The following is a 26244-nucleotide window of genomic DNA, read 5'->3' on the forward strand; positions in this document are numbered from 1 at the left end:
TTCGTTGCTGCTCGGGCTTTTCTCTAGCGGGAGCTATTCTTCATTGTGGTGCAGGGGCTTCTCATGAGGTGGTTTCTCTTGTTGCAGAGCACAAGCTCTAAGCTGCGCGGGCTTGAGTAGTTGCAGCTTTCAGACTCTAGAGCACTGGCTCAGTAGTTGTGACGCAGGGCCTTCGTTGCTCCACAGCCTGTAGGATCTTCCCAGACCTGGGATTGAACCGGTGTCCTTTGCATTGTAAGGCAGATTCTTAACCACTGGTCCATCAGGGAAGCCCCGGTTTTCTATTGTAGTAGAACTCTGCAACAAGATTTTAAGTGAACTAGACTTTGCGTCTCACCACTAAGAGAACAGAGAGAGAAATAGTGCAGTGTGTGTATGCATGTCACCATGCACGGAATTTTTTTAACCAGTAAAATCGTGTTTCAGCCCCAAAGGTTTCAAAGGTCGCCAGTCACTGGCAGTGATAGTGAAGTAAGGACTATTGACAATATGCTAGCATTCCCACATGGCTTTCTTACAACTTTGCCATGAAAGACACCAACCAGTCAGAGCCTGGAGAAGAGAAAGGAGACCAGACTTCATTGAGTACTTTCTACGTGCACAGGTGATTCACTTAAGGTAACGTATTACATCCTCCAAAACATCTTTCCAGTTAGTATTGTTATCTCCATTTTCTGGTTGTGAAAAAAGAATCCCAGCAAGGTTAACTTACCCAGCAATCCCTGGAAAGTAAGTTGCTTTAGAAGGAATTTAAACCAGGTGCTTCCTCCTTCACCCAGCAGGGGGAAGCTAACTAAACAGGAAGAATGAGAAAGCCAAAAAAGACCTCCGGTCCTTGGCTAACAACTGAGCAAGCATGATTTTTTTTAATATGCCTTTGACAATCATGATAGTCAAAGAAAGCACTTCCAAGGGCTCTGGATATGAAGTCTGACATGATTACAATCTACCAGAACATAAAATGGCTTCCCTGGTCGTTCGGTCGATAAAGAATCTGCCTATAAATCAGGAGACCCGGATTCAATCCCTGGGTCTGGAAGATCCCCTGAGGGAGGAAATGGCAGCCCGCTCCAGCATTCTTGCTTGGAGAATCCCACAGAAAGAGGAGCCTGAAGGGCTACAGTCCATGGGGTTGAGAGTCAGACACGACATAGTGATTATATCACCACCACAAGGGCATAAAAAAATCCTCCTATGATTCAGTACCTGATGAAAGAACAAGGTTAACTATAGGGCTATTGATTTTTGTTTTTAAGTTTTAAATATACAGGATCCATATGTAATTTTGGATTTATCAAATATTTATTTGATACCTGAAGTTTTATTCTTATTTAATAAAGATGTTGTTTCTTAAAGAAAATATATAAGCAAGGGAGAAACATATAATCTGTTAATAACCCCCATGAGTTAGTCAAGCCATAAATTCACAACTAAGTCAGCACATCCCATGACCTCTAATGTCAATACATACTAATAATAGGAAAAATCTGCAGGCAATAATCAACCTTCTCTAGGACACTGGACTTAAAGATAGAAAATTATAAAATGACGGCATGTGATACATCAAAGATGGCTACTTAAAAAAAAATTAACATTCTTCTCATCAAGAGTTGGGCTTTTGACCACTCTTGGACTAAATGCCCTTGAATCTAAGTGGACTTGACTGCTTGATCAATAGAATATGGTAGAAGTGACTCTTGCCATTTCTCACCCAGACCTTAAAAGCCCAGCAGTTTCTTGAAACCTAGTCACCATGCTGTGAGGAAGCCCAAGCAGTCCCATGAAGAGCCTCAGGTAGAATAGAGATGAGGTCCTCAGCCACAACCCCAGCTGAGCTCCCAAAGAACAGCCAGTGTCAAGTATGTGTCAGTTGTCTCAGAAGTGGTGCTTCAACCCCATCAAGCCACCTCAGCAGATGCTGTGCTCAGAGTATGTATGCACTAAGTCACTTTAGTCGTGCCTGACTCTTTGCAACCCCACGGACTATAGCCTGTGAGGCTCCTCTGTCCATGGGATTATCCCAGCAAGAATACTACAGTGAGTTGCCATTTCCTACTCTAAAGAATCTTCCTGACCCGGGAATAAAACCCATGTCTCTTATGTCTTCTGTATTGATTGGCAGGAGGGTTCTTTACCACTAGTGTCATCTTCAGCAGAGATAAGCTATTCCCACTGTAGTCCTGCCTACAAATGGCAGATTTGTGAGCGAAATAGATGACTGTGGTTGTTTGAAGCCACTAAATTTTAGTGTGAACTGTAATTCAACAATAGATAACAAAAACGCATTTCACTGCATCCTTAGCATTTAATAAAATATGAAATTACATGGATATTTGTTTGTATCTTGTTTATCATCTGTCTCTAGACATCCTCTAGAGAGTCACCCATTTCATTCATCTCTCAATACACAGCACCAAGCCTGGTCCCTAGCCCTGGAGAGCTTCACATTAAAGTCATTGTTAACTGAATAAATAAGTGAATGAAGCCTCTCTCCTGGGTACTTTCTGGGGTGTCAATGGTCTTTGCAGAGTGTGTTACCCAGGACTGGGTCAGTTCACTAGGTGATATCAGAGCAGGATTTCTTGTAAATACTTTCCCCATTTATCAGTGCAGCCTAACAGCAAATGAGCTATTTCAGCAACCGCATTCTAAGCTTCACTCACGTCATGCTTTCAACTCAAATGCCTGAGCCTTTTTTCTATACACTACTCCTAGAGACAGTTGCCCTTTTCTGTAATTATGCTTGTCCACACCTGACAGGTGCCTTACCTGTTCCCTCGCCACCCTTGCCTAAGGTCATTGCAACAGATAAAAGCGAGGATCGGCACAGGAACTGCCCCGGGCTCTGCCTGCAACCTGCCTCCTGCTCCCTCTTCAAGGAGTCTCCGTCACAGATCTCTATCTGGCTGCCTTTGTTGGCTGATGCTCCCTCCCCACCCCACCGTCAACCTCTTTGGATATTACTGTTGAGTGGCTTGGCCAGCCTTTTTTTTAAAAAAAAATAATTAATTTGGCTACACCAGGCCTTAGTTGCAGCACATGGGATCTAGCTCCCTGATCAGGGATGGAACACGGGCCCCTCTGCATTGGGAATGCAGAGTCTTAGGCACTGGACCACCAGGGCAGTCCCTTGGCCAGTTTTTCATTCAGCATCTCCCTGGGACAACGCCACCTGCCGTCTACACTCCCAGCCCCCACGCCTGAATGCCACACCCAAGTCCAGGCTTTAGAACACATCTCCTTCACCTTTTAGAAGACAAGAACCACCGATAGTACAAGTGTGTGTGTGTGTGTATGTGTGCTGAACCCAAGCATGAGACTTTACATTTACCCCTATTGAAATCTATCTGGCTAGATTCCACCCACTGATCCAGTATTTTTTAATTTTTATTCTGTCATTGAACGTATTTGCTAAATTCATCCTGCTTCCCATAACCAACTAAAACCATCAGTGTGCCACGAATGATCTCATCAGATCACTGATAACTGATGCTGAACAGGGCAGATTAAAGACAGAACCAGGATGAAGATGACTAATTGGCAATCCAGGAACTCGTGGTTCCATCAATACTGCCTAAACACTGGATCATCCAATCCACATGACCCCTCAAATTCCCAACTCCCAAGTGTCTTACTGAGATGGAGTAGTTTGTTTGCCCATGTAGTTAGTTCTCGTACCCCACATGCAGCAGCACAATTAGAACTGGAAATTTTCAGTCCCGTGAGAACTGGGGCCGCCATTAACTTTACTCCCTTCTACCCACTAGGAAAGAATATGGCCAGAGATCAAGGTTCAGAATAGGGTGTCCTGAGCTCAGGCTAGTGACAAAGAATCCGCCCGCTAATGCAGGAGATTCAAGAAAGGCAAATTCCCTGGGTTGGGAAGATCCCCTGGAGAAGGAAAGGGCAATCAATCCACTCCAGTATTCTTGCCTGGGAAATCCCATGGACAGAGAGCCTGGTGGACTATACAGTCCACGGGGTCGCTAAGAGTCAGACACAACTGAGCACCTACGCAGACAGGCGCGCACACATGAGCTATCCTCACTAAGAGGTTCTCTGGTGACACCTGGAAGCGATCATGGTCTGCTTGATGCTGAACGGTGCTTGCCCACCCCTCAGAGAGCCACAGAGCATCCAGATGGATCCCCCTGCTTGCTCTGGTTGGATTTCTTGAGCAGGACAGATTTATCACACACCCATATGGCTGTAGTTCAAAACAGTGAGTGAAGCAGCAAGGTGCCCAAGGGACAGAATGTCTTTCTGCCAGAGCAAGAACACAGGCAGTTATAAACTTCAAAGTCTGAACCCCAAAATGCTACTATAATGGAGTAAAAATAGGGAAACCATTCAGGTAAGTCAGTAGTATCTTTTGAAAATATCTTGCACTATTAGTATCTTTTGAAAACATCTTGCACTATAAGGAAGGAAAGAGAAAGGGAAAGATTGCTTCCTCTGGAGAAGAGGGTGGGAAGGCTACTTTTAATCAGACCTTCCTGGTCCTCAGTCTCTAAAAAAGATGCATCTAAAACCTGAGAAATGGGCTGGGGTGAGGGTGTGGGGGCAGCGACTAGTAATTATTGATTTTCCCACGTTGACTAGATAATACTGGTTAATCATTGATATATGTCTTTGCTAACAAAGATATTAGCAGCCAAAGAAAAAGACTAGAACACTTTTCTACTGTTTGAGAAATTAAAGATTTAACATACTACAGATACATCTTCTTCTTAGGTGGCCAGCTCTGATGACCATTTAGGGTGAGTAGTATGAAAAATGTGAGCAAAGACAGTAAGAAAATGATCAGGACCCAGAATTTGTAGCTCAAATATATTTTACCCCACTTTCTATAGCACATCCAATTTGGCTCTTAATTAAACCTGAAAAATGTAGAACCGTTCTCCAAATTTTTCTCCTAGACAAAAAATTTGCAATGTTTTATGGGGAAAAAAATCAATTTCTCTTTATTAACTAAGAAGAAATAAGCATGAATCTTTCAACTACACAAACATAGGATTATAGATGCCAAATATCAGAAAGCATGAACCCAAACCACTTTTTGAAAATATCAAGAACAAACATACCTTTGTTCATTCATTCAATAAGTATTTAATGGGCATTTGCTACATGCAAAGGGACTTTCCTGATGACTCAGTGGTGAAGAATCCACCTGAAATGGAGGAGCTGCAGGAGACACTGCTTTGATACCAGGGGATCCCAGAAGATACCCTGGAGGAAGAAGTGGCAACCCACTCCCATGTTCTTGCCTGGAAAATCCCATAGACAGAGGAGCTCGGCAGGCTAGAGTCCATGAGCTCACAAAGAGTCTGACTCAACTGAGCGACTAAGCACACACACACGATATGCAAAATTCATTACTAAATATTTTGAGGGGGATCCCAAGGCATATAAGAAATCTTTCTTCTTTTGCAGAATTGTAAAATATTTTCTTAGAGGTAAAATAAAATCAAACATCTGTAGCAATAGAAGAATTGTATTTCAGTTCAGTCGCTCTCCGTGTCCAGCTCTTTGCAACCCCATGGACTGTATAGCATGTCAGGCTTCCCTGTCCATCACCAACTCCCAGATCTTCCTTAAACTCATGTCCCTCAAGTCGGTGATGTCATCCAACCACCTCATCCTGTGTCGTCCCCTTCTTTTCCCACTTTCAATCTTTCCCAGTATCAGGGTCTTTTCCAACGAGTCAGTTCTTCATATCAGGTGGCCAAAGTATTGGAGTTTCAGCTTCAGGATCAGTCCTTCCAAAGAATATTCAGGACTGACTTCCTTTAGGATGGACTGGTTGGATCTCCTTGCAGTCCAAGGGACTCTCAAGAGTCTTCTCCAACACCATAGCTCAAAAGCATCAATTCTTCGGTGCTCAGCTTTCTTAATAGTCCAACTCTCACATCCATACATGACTACTGGAAAAAACAAAGCTTTGACTAGACGGACCGTTGTTGGTAAAGTAATGTCTCTGCTTTTTAATATGCTGTCTAGGTTGATCATAGCTTTTCTTCCAAGGATCAGGGTCTTTTAATTTCATGGCTGTAGTCACCATCTGCAGTGATTTGGGAGCCTAAGAAAATAGTCTGTCTCTGTTTCCATTGTTTCCCCATCTATTTGCCAGGAAGTGATGGGACTGGATACCATAATCTTCATTTTTTGAATGTTGAGTTTTAAGCCAGCTTTTTCACTCTCCTCTTTCACTTTCATCAAGAGGCTCTTTAGTTCCTCTTCACTTTCTGCCATAAGGGTGATGTCATCTGCATATCTGAGGTTATTTATATTTCTCCTGGCAATCTCGATTCCAGCTTGCACTTCATCCAGTCTGGCATTTCACATATAAGTTAAATAAGCAGGGTGACAATATACAGCCTTGATATACTCCTTTCCCAATTTGGAACCAGTCTGTTGTTCCATGTCCAGTTCTAACTGTTGCTTCTTGACCTGCATACAAATTTCTCAGGAGGCAGGTAAGGTGGTCTGGTATTCCCATCTCTTGAAGAATTAATGTATTTCAGAGCATGTTAAATAATGCTTGTAAAGTCTTGACCATCCGTTCACATTGCGACAATTTACCATTCAATACAAGGGTCAGTGGCGAAGAAACATGCAAAGAAAACAGTTTTCCATGGCTTATTTTTAGTGTCTCTAAATGAAACCTAAGTCTATTATTGGTAACATTCCCATGAAGGGTCATATGTAATTATTTTTGTCCTTCCTTTTCTCCCCTTTCTGTTCTCCCAGTCTCTCTCCTTCCTTGACTCCTGACAATCTATAAAACAAAGTATCATTCTCCCCAGAGAGCAATAATGGGTCTACTGGGAGGCTGCCATCCAGAGCAATACAGAGAAGTCGATGTGTCCTTTAAGAGCAAAGGTATACGTCCAGGAATCAGTATTGTTTTTTTTATTTTCTTCTTTCTTTTTGGGAAATAGGTATTTTTTAAGTTTCCTGAGTAATGATTCTCTTGTGAGGCCAGGGTTGAGAGCAACTCCCATACTTGGTCCGACTCTCTGTGTTTGGTCTCTGTATTTGGAAGAATAGAAAGAAGAAAAAGCTACGAATGTCAGAAAGACACCAACAATACCAATGTATCCTTAATACAGTGGGTTCAGTGAGAATTATGAATGTCAAACTTGGCACATGTTAGTATCACTTTGGGAGTGTCTTCAGTACTGATGTCCCGTCCTACCCCAGGCCCTTTGGTGGGAATCTTAGGAAAGGGGACCTGGATTTACGGCTCCCAAACACACCTGTTCCTCTTCCCCTGAGACCAACTTGCCCTTGGTATTTTTTAATGATCTCCAGGTGATTGCAAAGTGCAGCAAGGCTGAGAATTACTAAGTGAGGACCATTTCACTTTGCAATCTAACCAAGCATGACATTTTAAAAATTTTATTTATTTATGGCATAGCTGCATGGGCTTCTCTAGTTGTGAAGAGCAGGGGCTACTCTAGGTGCAATGCATGGGCTTCTTACTTCAGTGGTGTCTCTTCTTGCAGAGCACGGATTCTAGGCCAGGCAGACCTCAGAAGTTGTGGTACATGGGCTCAGGAATTTTGGGCCCTGGGCTGAAATGCACAGACTCAGTAGTTGTGGCATACGGGCTTAGTTGTTCCACAGCATGCAAGATCTTCCTGGATCAGGGTTCAAACCTGTGTCTCCTGACCTGGCAGGAGGATTCTTTAACACTGAGCCACCAGGGAAGCCCGAGCATGACATTTTGAATTAAGTCTATCTACTTGAACATAAACACTAACAACTGGCTAGCTAGCCTTCAGCTCTCTTCAGCTAGCCTTCAACAAATTTCTGCAGGACTCAGAACCAGTGTGTCAGGAGATGGGGATGAAAAAGTGATTACAACCTCTACCTTCCAGACCCTTATAGTCTAAAAGGAGACAGACATAAGTACATTGTGGTAAATGCTCTGATAGGCAATTAACAGGGACTTAGGGAATATAGAGGGTGTACTCAGTTTAAGGTGGTGGTAGTAAGAGAGGGGACAAAGAGAATGGCAGTAAAAGAACAACTTTTAAATTTTTTATACAATTTTTAAAGGTTACTTTCCATTTACAGTTATTATAAAATATTGTAGGAGGGTGTGTCAACCCACTCCAGTATTCCTGCCTGGAGAATCTCCATGGACAGAGGAGCCTGGTGGGTTATAGTCCTTGGGGTCGCAAAGAGTCGGACACGACTGAGCACACAGCCATGTATGTGACTGAGCACATACACAAAATATTGGCTACATTCCCCACGTTGGACAATGCACACTTGAGCCTGACCTACGCCCAATAGCTTGTCACTACCACCCCTCCCCCAGTGTTGCCCCCGAACTGGTAACCACTAGTTTGTTTCCTATATCTGTCAGTCTGCATTTTTTTTCATTCTCTACTTTATTGTATTTTTTAGATTGTACATATAAGTGATCATACAGTATTTTTATTTCTCTGTTTGACTTCTTTCACTTAGCATAATCCCTTCCAAATCCACCCATGTCACTGCTAATGGCAAAATTTCGTTCTTCTTTGTGGCTGAGTAGTATTATTCCATTGTGTGTATATACCTCATCTTCTTTATCCATTCATCTGTTTGATAGACACTTAGGTTGCTTCCATATCTTGGCAATCATAAATAATGCTGCAATGAACGTTGGGATGTGTGTATCTTTTCAAATACACGTGTTTTGGTTTATATATATATATATATATATATATATATATGTATGTATATACACCTACAAATAGATTTAGCTTCTTCGAGACTTCTTTTTTTCAAGCTGGCCATGCATAGAGGGTGTCCTAGGTAGAGGGAACAGCTTGAAGGAGACAGGAGGTGTGGAAGTTCATGATACATAAACTTTGAGAATGTGGTTTAAAGCTACAGAGAACAAATATAGGACCAGAGTGGGCGGCAAAGCCCTAGTTAGAAAGTAAATGGCAGACTGTACCCAAGGGCCATGAGTTTGAGCAAACTCCAGGAGATAGTGAAGGACAGGGAAGCCTGGAGTGCTGCAGTCCGTGAGGTCATAAACAGTCGGATACAACTGAGAGACTAAACAACAACCCAAGGGCTGGACTTTATCCATAGGAAAAGGGTATACAGAATGTGCAGGGGAGTGCCGGGATCAAGTCTTGATTTTAAAGAGGTGACTCTAGTAGCATCCTGTTAGAGTTTGAGGATCATGAAAGTTAGCAAGAGAGAAATTACAAGGGTTGAACTAAGCTCATGGCAGCAGAAGAGAGAGGAGAAAGGTACCTTGAGATCTTGGGATTTGCAGCTGACTCATTGTGCCCTGACTTTCTGGACTGAGCAACAAAAGGAATCCGTGAAGCTGTATTAAGTGAAGAAGGGCATCTCTGAGGGGCACTGGTCCCAGGAAAAGATGAAGCCTGTGCATCTTCTTGGAAGAACTTTATGACTATCCAAGATATAACATGTAACTGATGTTCAGCAACTCCCCAGAGTGAGGGACGCAGCTGTTACCTTGGTGAGCTTGGTTGAGTGCTTCTTCATCCCCTTGACTCTGAAACCAAACCGCAGAGCCATGTTGAGCAGCTACTGGAATTCTTGATTGTGTTTTAGGATGACTATCCTTTTCTCAATCAGAATTCAGATGAGCCAAAAAATAAAAATCAGTCCTTCAGTGCTGCTGGAATGTTGCTTTTCATCCTGTCCCTAACCTCAGAATTCCAGAACCCAAGGCACTTATGATTCTCATTCAGAGAGAGGTCTTGGATTCACTGTGATGCCCCAGCCCAGGACACACGCAGGAGGCATATGAGGCTCTGGATCACAGCTGGGTCCACATTACTTCTCAAGCGTAATGTGGTGGCTTTGGCATAGGAGAGGGAGAATGGCAAGGCTGAGGGTCATACATCTACATCTTTAGCTCCTTCTCCAAAGACCAGTTCTCTGAACATCAGTTACCTGAGCTAGATAGGACCATCCCAGGCCAGTCGGGAACCCTTATTTCATCTGGAGAATACCACACCATCCTCTCCTCCAGGAAAATGAGAGGGGTGATTTAAAATGCTAGAAAGTGAGTTAACAGCTCCCCAGATTCCATGCAACATTTCACATTCACATGTGGTCACATGATGTGTGTATGGTGGTTCTGTTTTTGTTTTTTTATTCTGACAAACGCGCAAAACATTGTCAAGGCAGAGAGAATTGCAATCATGCCTTGTTACACTGACATTATTCACACTTGCTAATGATTAACTCCCTTTGACACTGTAATGTTGTAGACTGCAGAGTTGAACAAACAGCTTCAGGGGGCCCAGAAATGAGTTACACTGCACTGGGCCAACTGCCTTGGAAGAGCTCCAGTGCTATTTCCCTAGTTTAGACTTGTCCTAAGGGGCATTTCCATTTGGGGACCTGAAGTTCTGGAATTCCTTCCTCTTCCTGGTTCAACAAAACTCTAATTTATTGACCTTCAGGGCACAGTGTAAGACATCTGTTAAGTCTGGCATTTCTTTGACCTACACAGAGAATTCTACTGGATAAAAAATAATTTCACTTTTTAAAATTTCAGGTTTTTATTTACCACTACAGGCATTCAGACTCTGATCTAAAGGAGGTATCTTTTAATAAACCCAGGAAACAAAAACATGTTACTTCTTTGTGTCAAAGCTGCTCCCTTTGAAGCATCACCTCAATGCAGTGCTCTCTCACAGTGTAACAAAACTTTGGATAAATAACCAAATTTATTGTACTTGGGGAAGAGATGGAAATTTATTGAACAACAAATTTTTGTGCTTTGCATGGAGAAAATCAGTCCTGCAAGAATGTAAGAAAATTCTTGTATTCAAGCCAAACAGTTGTTTTCTGAGCCCTGCCTAAAAGCTCATGCTCACCTTGGATGAAAAAGATAATGAAACCTGAACAAGGAAAAGGAATAGATACGCTCACAAGCTGCCACTCTGCATGTGCTCTGGTCTGAAACTGACAATGTCGGTTTCAAAGATGGAGGAAAGATAGGCTAAAGGTGATGGGTTCTCTACTTAAAACAAGGAGTCCCCTGGATAACACTTAATATTGTCTCCTCTCTGATTCCCTATCACCTGCCTTTGCCAGCATGGGAGATGTCTATTGGATTTAAGCTGAAAGAGGCTTGAGGTTAATTTCCTTCCTCAAGTCCTTCCTTTAGCTAAAGAAAGAGGTAGGGAGAAAAACAGATACAGTATATTAACACATATATGTGGAATCTGAAAAAAATGATATAGATGACTTTGTTTACAAAGCAGGAATAGGAGACACAGGTGTAGAGAACAAATGTATGGATACCAAGGGAAAAGGGGAGGGGATTGAATTGGGAGATTGGGATTGACATATATACACTATTGATACTATATATAAAAGAGGTAACTAATGAGAACCTACTGTATAGCACCGGGAACTCTACTCAGTGCCCTGTGGTGACCTAAATGGGAAGGATCCAAAGAAGAGGGGATATATGTATGCATATAGCTGATTCACTTTGCTGTACAATAGAAACTAATACAACATTGTAAAGCAACTATACTCTAATAAAAAAAAATTTCTTTAAAAGAAAGAGGTGGGAAACTTGCAGGGCTGGTGGACTCCCAATTCCACTGTTCTATCAGGAATAAGCTTCACTAACTTAAAAAAAAAAAAAAAAAAAAGCCAAGCTTCTATCTCAAAATGAGAAATTTCTTTTTTAGTATATCCAGATCAAAAGGGGAAATAATTCCAATTTGTTTATAGAAAATGCAGACATGCCTGGGGGTGATGATAAATTGAGATCTAGGTTTCATGCGGGATTTGAGTCTGCACAGCTTACAATAATGCCAGACTGTTTGCGATGTCTTTAATACAATGTCCTCAGACCTTTCAAAGCCAGTATAATTGAAAATTGTAGACAGGGGAAGATTAAGCTGTTTGATCAAGGATAGAAAGAGATACATTTTCATTGAACTTTAAGAGGATCCAGGAAGTTGAAAAAGATATCCAAAAGTAGTCTTATGACTACACATAAGAATTTCAGCAGTGACCACATAACCCTCTTCATGCAACATGTTCATTATCTAATCATCTGAACTAAAGATAGCATCAATGTTTGGAGAAAGAAGGAAGATATCTTAAGATTTCCCCCCCCCCAATATGTCAGTATTGAAAAACACTAAAATTATATATCTTAAACATGTGATCCCCCTGGAGAAGGAAATGGCAACCCACTCCAGTATTCTTGCCTGGAGAATTCCATGGACAGAGGAGCCTGGTGGACTACAGTCCATGGGATTGAAAAGAGTCGGGTATGACTAAGTGACTAACACACAAACATGTGATTATGTATACTTTTTGCATGTTTTCTGAAGTAAAAGAATCCATGGAGAAAGAAGAAAGGGAGTCTCTTGTGGTTCACATGAAATCGCTAACAATAATAAAGTTATTAAGCTTAGAAGAAGGTCAAAGATACTGCCCCAGTAGGCTATTTTCCTTTAGATTTCCAGGTGCAACAATGAAACTACATTGACCTGCCTGTGCTTTTTTTTTTTCCCTAAGAATGACTGCAAAGTTGGCTACAATCTACAGATAGAGACTGCGGCTAACTGGCCCCTGCCCAGATCCAAAACATCAGATTGGTTTTCACCGGCATCCTTAATTACACCAGAGTCATCCAGCAAAACAGAGCAGGGCACACCACCCCCCACCCCAACCACTGCATATGGTTTTTGCTGATCAAATGCAAAGCACTGCCAGGACCTTCTTAAATACTTTAGCCTAAACCCTGTAGCCATTTACAGTGGTAAGAAAAGATTCAAAGCCAAGATTCATCTCACTCTCAGAGTTGTTTCAGCTTTGTATGTTCTGCTCCAAATAGCAAGTTTTGCAAGGCCTCTGACTGCAGAAGCCAGGCAGGAGAGCAAGTTTTGGCAGCAAAAGGAATGAAAAAATAAAAAAGAAGAATCTGATTGTGATAAGAAACAATATCTTTGAAAAATCCATGGTCATTTCATTGGCCAAGGTTGCTGTAACACAGACTGGTGGCTTAAACAACAAAAGTTGACTTTCTCTCATTTCTGGAGGCTGGAAGTTCAAGATCAAGGTGTCTGCTGGGTTGGTTCCTTCTGAGCCATACTTCCTTGATGTCAGTCCTCTCCCTGGGTCTTCACTTGGTCTTCTCTCTAAGTGTCTGTGTCCTAACCTTCTTTTCTTATAAGGACCCCATGCGTACTGGATCAAGGCTACCCTAATGAGTTGTGAAGAGCTGACTCATTGGAAAAGACTCTGATGCTGGGAGGGATTGGGGGCAGAAAGAGAAGGGGATGACAAAGGATGAGATGGCTGGATGGCATTACTGACTCAATGGACATGAGTCTGAGTGAACTCCGGGAATTGGTGATGGACAGGGAGGCCTGGCGTGCTGCGATTCACGGGGTTGCAGAGTCGGACACGACTGAGTGACTGAACTGAACTGAAATGAGTTCCCTTTAACTTAACTAGCTCTTTAAAGACCTTAACTCCAGCAATCACATTCTGAAATACTGGGTTTGAAGGCTTCAGCACATACATTTGGAGTGGACGCAATTCAGCTCAGAACCATAGTTAAATATTCGAATGTCTCCACCGGGGACTACTTCGAGGAAGACAAAGAATCACATACACAGGAACTTGGGAAACTGCATGAGATTTCTTTGAAACAATTCAGTATGCCTGCATTTGAGATGGAAAAATTCAAGAGCACTACTTCCTCCACCCCATCCCCCCAAAAGCCTTAAATCAATCCCTAAAATTCTATTAGAGGTTTTTCAGAATGAAACAAGGAAGGGCACAAAGAAGCATGCTCCAGAAGACTTCTCTGGAAGTCCAGAGGTTAGGACTCCACACTTCCACTGCAGGGGGCACATGTTCCATTCCTGGAGGGTGAACTAAGATCCTGCATGCTATGTGGCATGGCAAAAAAAAAAAAAAAGGAATATTCCATGCTTTCTCCAGGAAAAGGGAGTAAGAATTTGTTGATCAACACAGATACCTTAGTACGGCTGTTGAGAAACATGAATGACACCTAGCATAATATCCAATGTGTAGCAGGCCCCCTCAGTATAAGTTAATTGTATCAAAATTACATGGTTTGAAACAAACCATGAGTTTTGTAATCACCAATATTACAAATAAATTATTTCTAAGAACTCAGAAAATCTATGCCTCCCTACCATTCAGGTATGACCTAAATCAAATCCTTTATGATTATACAATGGAAGTGAGAAATAGATTTAAGGGACTAGATCTGATAGATAGAGTGCCTGATGAACTATGGAATGAGGTTCGTGGCACTGTACAGGAGACAGGGATCAAGACCACTCCCATAGAAAAGAAATGCAAAATAGCAAAATGGCTGTCTGGGGAGAACTTACAAATAGCTATGAAAAGAAGAGAAGTGAAAAGCAAAGGAGAAAAGGAAAGATATAAACATCTGAATACAGAGTTCGAAAGAACAGCACGGAGAGATCAGAAAGCCTTCTTCAGCGATCAATGCAAAGAAATAGAGGAAAACAACAGAATGGGAAAGACTAGGGATCTCTTCAAGAAAATCAGAGATACCAAAGGAACATTTCATGCAAAGATGAGCTCGATAAAGGACAGAAATGGTAGGGACCTAACAGAAGCAGAAGATATTAAGAAGAGGTGGCAAGAATACACAGAAGAACTGTACAAAAAAGATCTTCATGACCCAGATAATCACGATGGTGTGATCACTGACCTAGAGCCACACATCCTGGAATGTGAAGTCAAGTGGGCCTTAGTGGGCCATCACTATGAACAAAGCTAGTGGAGGTGATGGAATGCCAGTTGAGCTGTTCCAAATCCTGAAAGATGATGCTGTGAAAGTGCTGCACTCAATATGCCAGCGAATTTGGAAAACTCAGCAGTGGCCACAGGACTGGAAAAGGTCAGTTTTCATTCCAATCCCAAAGAAAGGCAATGCCAAAGAATGCTCAAACTACTGCACAATTGCACTCATCTCACACACTAGTAAAGTAATGCTCAAAATTCTCCAAGCCAGGCTTCAGCAATATGTGAACTGTGAACTTCCTGATGTTCAAGCTGGTTTTAGAAAAGGCAGAGGAACCAGAGATCAAATTGCCAACATCCGCTGGATCATAGAAAAAGCAAGAGAGTTCCAGAAAAACATCTACTTCTGCTTTATTGACTATGCCAAAGCCTTTGACTGTGTGGATCACAATAAACTGTGGAAAATTCTGAAAGAGATGGGAATATCAGACCACCTGACCTGCCTCTTGAGAAATCTGTATGCAGGTCAGGAAGCAACAGTTAGAATTGGACATGGAACAACAGACTGGTTCCAAATAGGAAAAGCAGTTCGTCAAGGCTGTATATTGTCACCCTGTTTATTTAACTTATATGCAGAGTACATCATGAGAAACGCTGGACTGGAAGAAACACAAGCTGGAATCAAGATTGCCGGGAGAAATATCAATCACCTCAGATATGCAGATGACACCACCCTTATGGCAGAAAGTGAAGAGGAACTCAAAAGCCTCTTGATGAAAGTGAAAGTGGAGAGTGAAAAGTTGGCTTAAAGCTCAACATTCAGAAAATGAAGATCATGGCATCTGGTCCCACCACTTCATGGGAAATAGATGGGGAAACAGTGGAACAGTGTCAGGCTTTATTTTTCTGGGCTCCAAAATCACTACAGATGGTGACTGCAGCCATGAAATGAAAAGACGCTTACTCCTTGGAAGGAAAGTTATGACCAACCTAGATAGCATATTCCAAAGCAGAGACATTACTTTGCCAACAAAGGTTCGTCTAGTCAAGGCTATGGTTTTTCCTGTGGTCATGTATGGATGTGAGAGTTGGACTGTGAAGAAGGCTGAGCACCGAAGAATTGATGCTTTTGAACTGTGGTGTTGGAGAAGACTCTTGAGAGTCCCTTGGACTGCAAGGAGATCCAACCAGGCCATTCTGAAGGAGATCAACCCTGGCATTTCTTTGGAAGGAATGATGCTAAAGCTGAAACTCCAGCACTTTGGCCACCTCATGCGAAGAGTTGACTCATTGGAAAAGACCCTGATGCTGGGAGGGATTGGGGGCAGGAGGAGAAGGGGACGACAGAGGATGAGATGGTTGGATGGCATCACTGATTCGATGGACATGAGTCTCAGTGAACTCCGGGAGTTGGTGATGGACAGGGAGGCCTGGAGTGCTGTGGTTCATGGGGTCGCAAAGAGTCGGACACGACTGAGCGACTGATCTGATCTGAAGATCAGATGACTGAAACACATTTCAGTTTCTTTCCCTGCTTCCCCTTTCACAATATTAATTTACTAAATAAACATGTATCCAGCATCTACTAAATTCCAAAAACTACCCTGGCGGGAGACAGTCCAGTTCAGTCACTCAGTAGTGTCCGACTCTGCGACCCCATGAACCACAGCACTCCAGGCCTCCCTGTCCATCACCAACTCCCAGAGTCCACCCAAACCCATGTCCATTGAGTCGGTGATGCCATCCAACCATCTCATCCTCTGTCATCCCCTTCTCCTCCTGCCCTCAATCTTTCCTAGCATCAGGGTCTTTTCCAATGAGTCAGCTCTTTGCATGAGGTGGCCAAAGTATTGGAATTGCAGCTTCAACATCAGTCCATCCAATGAACACCCAGGACTGGTCTCCTTTAGGATGGACTGGTTGGATTTCCTTGCAGTCCAAGGGACTCTCAAGAGCCTTCTCCAACACCACAGTTCAAAAGTATCAATTCTTCTGCGCTCAGCTTTCTTTATAGTTCAACTCTCACATCCATACATGACCACTGGAAAAACCATAGCCTTGACTAGATGGACCTTTGTTGGCAAAGTAATGTCTCTGCTTTTTAATATGCCATCTAGGTGGATATAACTTTCCTTCCAAGGAGTAACTGTCTTTTACTTTCATGGCTGCAATCACCATCTGCAGTGATTTTGGAGCCCAGAAAAATAAAGTCAGCCACTGTTTCCACTGTTTCCCCATCTATTTGCCATGAAATGATGGGACCAGATGCCATGATCTTAGTTTTCTGAATGTAGAGCTTTAAGCCAACTTTTTCACTCTCCTCTTTCACTTTCATCAAGAGGCTCTTTATTCACTTTCTGCCATGAGGGTGGTGTCATCTGCATATCTGAGGTTATTGATATTTCTCCCGGCAATCTTGATTCCAGCTTGTGTTTCTTCCAGTCCAGCGTTTCTCATGATGTACTCTGCATATAAGTTAAATAAGCAGGGTGACAATATACAGCCTTGACGTACTCCTTTTCCTATTTGGAACCAGTCTGTTGTTCCATGTCCAGTTCTAACTGTTGCTTCCTGACCTGCATACAGATTTCTCAAGAGGCAGGTCAGGTGATCTGGTATTCCCATCTCTTTCAGAATTTTCCACAGTTTATTGTGATGCACACAGTCAAAGGCTTTGGCATAGTCAATAAAGCAGAAGTAGATGTTTTTCTGGAACTCTCTTGTTTTTTCGATGATCCAGCAGATGTTGGCAATTTGATCTCTGGTTCCTCTGCCTTTTCTAAAACCAGCTTGAACATCAGGAAGTTCACGGTTGATGTATTGCTGAAGCCTGGCTTGGAGAATTTTGAGCATTACTTTACTAGCGTGTGAGATGAGTGCAATTGTGTGGTAGCTTGAGCATTTTTGGCATTGCCTTTCTTTGGGATTGGAATGAAAACTGATCTTTTCCAGTCCTGTGTCCACTGCTGAGTTTTCCAAATTTGCTGGCATATTGAGTGCAGCACTTTCACAGCATCATCTTTCAGGATTTGGAATAGCTCAACTGGAATTCCATCACCTCCACTAGCTTTGTTCATAGTGATGGCCCACTAAGGCCCACTTGACTTCACATTCCAGGATGTCTGGCTCTAGGTCAGTGATCACACCATCGTGATTATCTGGGTCGTGAAGATCTTTTTTGTACAGTTCTTCTGTGTATTCTTGCCACCTCTTCTTAATATCTTCTGCTTCTGTTATGTCCATACCATTTCTGTCCTTTATTGAGCCCATCTTTGCATCAAATGTTCCCTTGGTATCTCTAATTTTCTTGAAGGGATCCCTAGTCTTTCCCATTCTGTTGTTTTCCTCTATTTCTTTGCACTGATCACTAAGGAAGGATTTCTTATCTTTCCTTGCTATTCTTTAGAACTCTGCATTCAAATGGGTATATCTCTCCTTTTCTGCTTTGCTTTTCACTTCCCTTCTTTTCACAGCTATTTGTAAGGCCTCCTCAGACAGCCATTTTGCTTTTTTGCATTTCTTTTTCTTGGGGATGGTCTTGATTCCTGTCTCCTGTACAGTGTCATGAACCTCCATCCATATATCATCAGGTCTCTGTCTATCAGATCTAGTCCCTTAAATCTATTTTTCACTTCCACTGTATAGTCATAAAGGATTTGATTTAGGTCATACCTGAATGTCTAGTGCAGACAGCAAAACACATGGGTAATCCAGCCATAGACAAAAACTATAAGGTAAGTGTGACAGTTACTTTTATGTCAGCTTGGCTGGGCCACAGTGTCCATATAGTGAGTCAAACATTATTCTGGATCTTTCTGTGAAGGTATTTTGGGGATGGAATTAACATTTAAGTCATTTAAGTAACACAGATTACTTTCCATAACATGGATCGGCCTCATCCTATCAGTTGAAAGCCTGAACAGAACATAGAGGACCTCCCCCACCTCCCAGAGCCACAAAAAGGAATTCTTCCAGCAAATGGTCTTTGATTCAAAGTGCAATTCTTCTCTGAGTCTCTAACCTACAGTCCTATCCATCAGATTTGGAGCTTATCAGCCTCCACAGTGGTGTGAGTCAATTGCTTGCAATTGATCTCTTTCTTTGGAGAATCCTGACTAATACGGTAGGCTTAATTTTTTTAAACACCCTCCCAAATTACACACAGTTTCACAGAGGAACTAAGATCTGAGTTAGATCTGCAGAAGAGAATACTTTCTAAAACCAGCTAGTTATAAATTTGATTGTGGACTAAGCCAAGCAGTAGTATTTCTAAAACCAGTTTCCATAAACCAGCCAAATATTCTGGAATCCAAGGATCTCTATAAAAGATTGTTTCTAATTTTAAGTTTCTATTTTGATACTCTTTATAAATATTAATGTGAGCATTCTTGGTATCACTGGGAAAGCTGTGTAATATAATAGAGCACTTTCATACAGTTTTAGCATCTCCAATCACGTTTATGTCTATAAAAACTTTGCAAGAAATAACATTAAAACTGGATCTATAAGTGACATGATAGGAGAATTTAAACACCACATGGCACACCCCGCACTGCTTTGCCCAGTAGTCAGATCCAAAGAAAGCAGAGGTACGTGCATATAAATACACATATTCATTCACTTGTTTTTTTTAATTACTTTGATATTTCAATAAGTCTAGAAAATAGTAGATTAAACTAAAACAGAAATGGTTTACAACCTAGAAGTAATGCAAGAAAATTGCATAGTTGAGCTTTGAAAGAAGAAGAAAGAAAAAAGAGAGGGAAGAAGGAAGGAAGGAAAGGAAAGGAAGGATTTGTTTTTTTTTATTGAAGGATAATTGCTTTACAGAATTTTGTTGTTTTCTGTCAAACATGAACATGAATCAGTGATAGGTATACATATATCCCCTCCCTTTTGAACTCCCTCCCATCTCTCACACCATCCCATCCTTCTAGATTGATACAGAGCCCCTGTTTGAGTTTCCTGAGCCATACAGGAAATTCCCTGCTACTGCTAAGTCGCTTCAGTCGTGTCCGACTCTGTGTGACCCCATAGACGGCAGCCCACCAGGCTCCTCCGTCCCTGGGATTCTCCAGGCAAGAATACTGGAGTGGGTTGCCATTTCCCATTAGCTATCTATTTCACATATGGTAATGTAAGTTTCCATGTTACTCTTTCCATACATCTCACCCTCTCCTCCCCTCTCCCCATGTCCATAAGTCTATTCTCTATGTCTATTTCTCCATTGCTGTCCTGTAAATAAATTCTTCAGTACCATTCTTCTAGATTCCATATATATGTGTTAGAATACAATATTTATGTTTCCCTTTCTGACTCACTTCACTCTGTATAATAGGTTCTAGGTTCATCCGCCTCATCAGAGCTGACTCAAATGCATTTCTTTTTATGGCTGAGTATTATTCCATTGTGTACATATAGCACAATTTCTTTATCCATTCATCTGTCGATGGACATCTAGGTTGCTTCCATGTTCTAGCTGTTGTAGATAGTGCTGCAATGAACAGTGGGATACGTGTGTCTATTTCACTTTTGGTTTCCTCAGGGTATATGCCCAGGAGTGGGATTGCTGGGTCATATGGTGATTTTATTCCTAGTTTTTTAAGGAATCTCCATACCATCTTCTGTAGTGGCTGCATCAATTTACATTCCCACCAACAGTGCAAGAGTGTTCCTTTTTCTCCACACCCTCTCCAGCATTTATTGTTTGTAGACTTCTTGATGATGGCCATTCTGACTGGTGGGAAGTGATATCTCATTGTAGTTTTGATTTGCATTTCTCTAATAATGAGCAATGTTGAGCATCTTTTCATGTGTTTCTTAGCCATCTGTATGCCTTCTTTGGAGAAATGTCTGTTGAAGTCTTTTTCCCACTTTTTGATTGGGTTGTTTGTTTTTCTGGCATTGAGTTGTATGAGCTGTTTGCATATTTTGGAAATTAATCCTTTGTCAATATTATCATTTGCTAATATTTTCTCCCATTCTGAGGGTTGTCTTTTCACCTTGCTTATAGTTTCCAGAAAGGAAGGATTGTACAGAAAATGGTAAATATATTGATTGCTTGTAGATATGGTCTGGTCAAAGAGTTATTTTAAAATTTTAAGGATAGCCACTAAACAAATAGAAATCAAATATGTAACAAAGAATAAAGTGAGGAATTTTTAAAAATAGAAAAGCTAGTAAAAAAAATAAAGAAAAAGCAGATAGAAAGCATAAAAGGAGATTGTAAAAATAAATTTTAAATATCAGTAATATCATCCACATAGTAAATATCATTTACTAATTAATATAAATGGATCAAACTCACCAGTTAAAAGACAGAAATTCTAATATTGGATCATTTTCACTCAAAGAAAATGCAAGGGATTGTAGAACAAGATAAACGATATCACAAAGGAGACACAGACCTCATAAATGCAGAATACAAGGCATTCTATAGGAAGCTAACTTGTTTCTGAAATAAGTCCAGAGCATGAAAGAAAAATGAACACTCAATATTAAGGGAGCTAAGAGATGTAACAAACAGCTTAAACACGGACCTTGTTTAGATCCTGATTTAAATGATCAACTGTAAGAAATCAGGAGAAAACTGGAGGAATTAAACTGTATATTGGGTATAGATGATACCCAAGAATTATTATTAGTTTCCTTGGATGGAATAATGGTATTCCATTATGTAAGAATGAAAATATTCACATTATTTAGAAGTACATATGAAATACATAAGGTGAAATGATATGATATATAGCAAGTGCTTTAAAATAGTTTTGAAAAGAAAATAAAAGATACATTTTTAAAGGGTTGGGGAAGTAATGTGATACTCCCTTCACCAGGGCATCTTCCCAACCCAGGGATCGAACCTGGGACTCCGGCACTGCAGGCAGATTCTTTACTATCTGAGCCACCAGGGAAGCCCAAATGTGATATAATTTTGATAATTAATGAATCTGGTTAATGGGTGCATGGGGGTTCATTGTACCACATTCTCCACTTTGAATATGTTTTTATAAAGTTTTAGTTCAACTCTAAGCTGTTCTCAGAAAACACTTCTAAAAGTTAATAAAACACAAAAAGTTAAATGAAATCATAGAAAATGATACAACATTTATTAACACTCACCTAAAAAAGCTAGAAAAACTGTATTCATATCAGAAAACCAGATCTTAAAGCAAAAAAAAAAAAAAAGGGGGGGGGTGAGCAAGAGCATAAAGAAGATCTTTCATAATAATAAAAAGAAAAATTAGGGACTTACCTAGCAATCCAGTGGTTAAGACTTCATGCCTCCAATGCAGGAGACATGAGTTTGATCCCTGGCCAGGGAACTAAAGTCTCACATGTCACATGGTATGACCAAAAAAATTTTTAAATAAACAACAACAAAAAACAATTAATGGAGAGAGATCCTGAACCGGCGAGTACCTAATAACAGCACCCCCAAAATACATGAAATAAATATTGGCAGAGGCACAAGAAGTTGAAAAGCGATGGGCAGAGTGGGAAATTTTATTACGCTGTAATGGGTTAAATTGAGATTTCCAAAAGAGTGGCCCCCTCCTGCCTCCCCTCCAAACTTTGTTCATGTGACCTTATTTGGAAAAAGTGTCTTTGCAGTCGAAATCACGGATGAAACCATTCCGGATTATCTGGGTGGGCCTTGATAATAAATTCAATAAGACATCTTCTTGTGAAAGACAAGAGAGAAGACACAGACACAGAGAAGACAGCCGTTTGAAGATGGACACAGTGGTCCAAGTGATGCAGCCGCAAGCTAGGCAAAGCTGGGCGCCACCAGAAGCTGCAAGAGGACAGATTCTTCCCTACAGGTTTGGAGGACTCAGAGCCCTGCCATCACCTTGATTTCAGACCTCTGGCCTCCAGAACAATAAGAGAATAAATTTCTGTTTTTTTGAGCCATCAAATTTATGGGTATTTGTTACCATAGCCCTAGAAAACCAATACATATACCTCTATCAATAGCTGTCAGATTAAGCAGACAAAAAATAATACAAATATATAAATGACTTAAACACTGTAATTAGTGATTTTTGTCTAATGGGCATCTGTGCAGTCCCTTAGTCAATTATTTTTTAAAAATACACATTTTTAATTGCACAGGAACTGTCTGTATAAATTTGAGCAATATTATAACAGACAATAATTTAAGTCAATATCATAGAGCTGAAAAAAGAGCAGGTGCATTGCCCAAGTGTGACAAAAACTGGCTTAGAACTTTCTGACCCTTTAATCTGCTGGAGACAGCCTGTCTTCTTTGTGTTTAGAAGAAACGATAGTTCACTAATTAGCCACAAAGAAACATCTACACCCAGGCTCTTAGTTTTATCTATTTTGAACAACTCTTACAGGAATTCAAATTTTCAAGGACACATAGATTCTATTGTCATTTCAAAATAAACACTTGTGCAGGATTCATTGTCATCATTACTAGCAGGATAATTACTCTTAAAGGAACAGTCCCCAGAAGCAAGAAGGTTTTTTTATTTTTTCCTTCTTCCTGGTGTTGCTCATCAACCCTGAGGCTTCATAAGTAAAGACACACAAAGTTAACATGCTTAAATAAATTTTGCATGAATCGGATCATACATTTTATATGCCTCTCTCAAAACGAAGTAGGTTAACAAGTGTAACACCTGGACATTTACATGGTCAAGATGATGTTCAAAAATCGTGATATCTGTCTGTCTTTCTTAATCAGCTTCCCTGGTGGTTCAGATGGTAAAGAATCAGCCTGCAATGCCAGAGACCTAGGTTCGATTCCTTGGTCATGAAGATCCCCTGGAAGAGAGAATGGTTACCCATTCCAGTATCCTCACCTGGGAAATCCCATGGATAGAGAGGCCTGGCACTACAGTTCACGGGTTCACAAAGAGTCAGGCATGACTGAACGACTTTCACTTTTCATCTTTCTTAACTAGTATGTGCACGCATGTATGTGTGCTCAGTCACTCAGTCATGTCTGATGCTTTGCAACCCAGTGGACTGTAGTCCGCCAGGCGCCTCTGTCCATGGGACTTCCCAGGCAAGAATACTGGGGTGGGTAGCCATTCCCTTCTCCAGGGGATCTTCCTGACCCAGGGATCGAACACAGGTCCCCTGCATTGCGGGCAGATTCTTTACCATCTTAGCCACCAGAGAAGCCCTTCTTAACTAGTATACTAATGTGAAACAAGAATCAAAATAGAGCAACATGATAGGTGGGTACCAGGATTGTGAATATCTTCCTTTCTTTCTGCAATGCATCATTTATACCATTACCTCCTCAGGGCAAACACTAGGTTGTTATATTTTTTTCAGCACATTTCTATTTAACCATGAAATGCATGTATACTTCCAGCTTGTAGAAATATTAGATGATCATTTTATTAAAGGAAAAAACTCTTTGCCACTTCTGCAACCTATTGTGTCTCCTGGCCCCCAGTGAGGGCAGAAATCTTTAGAGCTGAATCCATTTGGAAGGAGAGATGTTTGCCCAGTGAAGTGTGAAGTGTGTCCTAGGATATCTGGGAGAAAGGTCACTGTGCTAGGGTTTCCATTTCATGAGCTGTACACTGTCATGGCATTTCCTGGAGGCATTATATAATGTTTTTGGACGAAGACTTCTCTGGTTGCCCACTCTTCGTGAAAAGCAAGCTTTGGAAGGGACAGGGGAAGGCCTGAATAGACAATTCCTTAGGGCAGCTATGCAGATAGAGCCACAGAGTCTTATGACCCATAAAATACTTTAAGTTCTAACCAGCTCTTGCCACAGAACAGTGTCAGAATCACTTTGAACAGTAAGAGCCGAGTCTGCCAGCAGATGTCATGTGATGAGTTGCAAATTTCTCCTGCATCCTCATTCTTCCTCAAGTTGTGGGGTTTTTGTTTTTTTTTCTTTGCAACTAGATTGATTGCTTTTGAATTCCTAGCCTAGAGACCTACACTAATGTGCACGACTGCCTTAAAGGGGTGGGATGATACCTGCTGAGAAGCCATCTCCAATGTGAGGGAAAATCGAATCTGGAACCACCAGCTTTTAGGCTAGCCCAACCCTCTCCAAAGATAGTTTCCAAATCCTTTCTGTCCTTTATGCGTTCTTTTGTCAACTCCCCGAGAGTTTATGCAGCTCTGCCATATACTTCCTTGTCCCCTGTTTCATTCCCATAGAATTCCCACTCCACTGGCTTTCCCTGTTCTTTTCACAGCTGTTTGTGCTGTACTCAGTCACTCAGTCATGTCCGACTCTTTGTGACCCCATGGACTTTAGCCCACCAGGCTCCTCTGTCCATGCAAGAACAGTGGAGTGGGTTGCCATGCCCTCCTCCAGGGGATCTTCTGGACTCAGGGACTGAATCCAGGTTTCCTGTGTTTCTTGCATCACAGATGGATTCTTTACCCACTGAACCCCCTGGGAAGCCCCCTTCAGCTGTTTAGCAGGTGCCTAGTGGAGTGTGGGGGTGGGGTCTCTACATTCCTAAGAGAAACATGGCATGTCTCCCACAGGATACAACGTGTCTCCAACTGAAGATGGGTTGAATGAGGGGGGAGAAATTCAACTATTCACCTAAGTAATTTGAAACACTAGTTCTGTATTAAAACAAACACGGATGTGTTATGGATTCACATGCAAAAACCACATTAATTTTTAAAGTGAAAGGGAGACTTCAAAGAACTTTAGCATCTGTGGAGGGTGGCTCCTGGCTGCAGCAGCAGACTCTCTGCTCATCTATTCTCACTTTCCTCTACCTGCCGTGTGAGCAAGGGCACCTGGAAACATCTGCCCAAATCCCAGACTGCTCTCAGCTTATTATGGACTTCATTCAACGCCTTGAGAGCCTACTATGTGCCAGAGTGCAGAACTATAAATACATTTAAACACAGCCCTACCTTGAAGTAGCTTGTACTTCAGAGAGACTAACATAATTAAGTAGCTATGATAGAATGTCATAACTTTTTAAGAAACAGTATATTCATTCATTCATTTATTTATGTTTGGCTGCACTGGGTCTTCATTGCTGTGCACGGGCGTTCTCTAATTGCAGCGAGCCGGGACTCCTCTCTCATTGTAGTGGCTTCACTTGTTGAGCAGTATGGGCTCTAGGGCGCGGGCTTCAGCAGTTGTAGCACAGGGCGCAGTAGTTGTGGTGCACAAGCTCACTTGTCCTGGGGCCTGTGGAATCTTCCTGGAGCAGGGATCAAACCCAAGCCCCCTGCACTGGCAGGTGGACTCTTAACCACTGGACTGCCAAGGAAGTACAGAATGTAGGTTTTATAGGACATACTTATAATAAAGGTATGTCCAAAAGCCATAGTATCACACATAAGGTGGCAATTCACCATTTTGGACGGAACCAAAGAAGAGTTCAAAGTCTGGCCATCTGTGTGTATACTTAAACTGTGCATATTTCTCTACTACATCTCCTATTATCAGCAAAGCCTGCCTTAGGCATTACATTTCTGTGTCTAGTTAATTTATTTTCC

The sequence above is a fragment of the Bos taurus genome, chromosome 24 (assembly GCF_002263795.3).
Source record: "Bos taurus isolate L1 Dominette 01449 registration number 42190680 breed Hereford chromosome 24, ARS-UCD2.0, whole genome shotgun sequence".
NCBI lineage: Eukaryota > Metazoa > Chordata > Mammalia > Artiodactyla > Bovidae > Bos > Bos taurus.